The sequence below is a fragment of the Macaca mulatta genome, chromosome 9 (genome assembly GCF_049350105.2).
Source record: "Macaca mulatta isolate MMU2019108-1 chromosome 9, T2T-MMU8v2.0, whole genome shotgun sequence".
In the NCBI taxonomy this organism is placed as follows: domain Eukaryota; kingdom Metazoa; phylum Chordata; class Mammalia; order Primates; family Cercopithecidae; genus Macaca; species Macaca mulatta.
In genome coordinates, this window is record NC_133414.1 from 134,428,976 (window position 1) to 134,430,532 (window position 1,557).

Genomic DNA, 1,557 nt, shown 5'->3' on the forward strand with positions numbered 1-1,557 from the left:
TGCAGGCCAGGCTTCGGGTGAGGTTGCGAAGGCGAACAAAACACACAGTCTCTGCCATCTCGGAGCCTACAGTGTGTGGGGAAAGACAGTTATTAGTGGAATATGCACTAAAGAATGCCTGGGTGCCCTGGAGAGCGCAGTTTCCAGAGAGCATAAAGCAAAGAAAGCTGACCTGGATCCTGGTGTGGGGGTCAAGGCCCAAGGAGAGCCCTCCCAGGGAAGCAGTGCTTACACGGAGAGCTGAGGTAGGAGTCGGAATTGAAACAGGTTTAGGTGAGGATGTAGAGACACGACTACTCATATGCTGCTAGTGGGAGGGTGAAATGGTGCAGTTGCTTTGGAAAACTGGTGGCTCCTCAAACAATTAACGTACAGTACCATGTGATACAGCAATTCTCACCTCTAGTTACATACCCCCGAGAAAATGAAAACGTATGCCCACCCAGAAACGTGAACATGAATGTTCATAGCAGGGTTATTCACAATGGGCAAAACAGTGGAAATTAGCCAGGAGAAATGGTGTGCACCTGCAAAAAGGGGGAGGTGCCTGTAGAAAGGGGGTTGGCGCATGCCTGTAGTCCCAGCTGCTTGGGAGGCTGAGGTGGGAGGATCACTTGAGCCCAGGAAGTGGAGTCTGCAGTGACTCGTGATCACACTACTGGACTCCAGCCTGGGTGACAGAATGAGACCGCCCTTTACAAAAAAAGAAAAAAAAGCTCTCACTTTGGTAGCAGATATTGGAATGATACAGAGATTAGCATCACACCTGCACAAGGATGACATAAAAATTTGTGAAATGTACCATGTTTTTAATAAATTTTTTTAAATTAAAAAAAAGTAAAAGAAAAAGAAAAAAAGAGAAGTGGAAACAACATAAATGTCCATCAGTGGATGCGTGGATAAACAAAATGTGGTTTATCCATGCAATAGAACATTACTCAGCCCTAAAAAGGAATGTAGGACTGGCACGTGCTACGTGGATAAACCCTAAAAAGATCATGCTAAGTGAAAGAAGGCAGTCACAAAAAAACACGTATTATATAACTCCATTCATACGAAATGTCCAGAGAAGGAACGTCTACAGACAGAAAGTAGATTCGTGGTTGCTCAGGGCTGGAAGATAAGAGGATGGTCACTAAACGGCACAGGGTTTCCATTTCAGGTGATGAGAATGTTTTAAAATTGAACGATGGTGATGATTGGACAACTCTGTGAATATGCTGAAAACCACTAAACTGTACACTTAAGTGGATGAGTTGTGTGATACATTAATTCTACCTCAATAAAACTGGGGTTTATTTGAAAAAAAAAAAAGAGGAGGAATTAGGGGCTCGGGAGAAGATTTAAGCCCAGACAACGTGTGCAAGTGAGCCTCATGCCTTTAAAAAACACAGAAGGCCCCAGTGGTCAGAACCAGCAGAGCCAGCAGCAGAGGCTGGAGACGTGGGCAGCTGGGACATCCCTGGGTTTTGGTGTCTTTCTCAAGAGCACCTAGTATTCAAGAGTTTCAAGTCTGGGGCTACCCTGATGAAACCTGGGTTTTGAAAAAGTTATTCT

General features: G+C 44.8%; 1 pseudogene; it reads left to right on the top strand.

Annotated features, from left to right (window-relative positions):
• The first annotated feature begins 711 nt into the window (after positions 1–711).
• LOC114670165 (U6 spliceosomal RNA) lies at positions 712–811 on the top strand (annotated as a pseudogene).
• Positions 812–1,557: the final 746 nt, after the last annotated feature.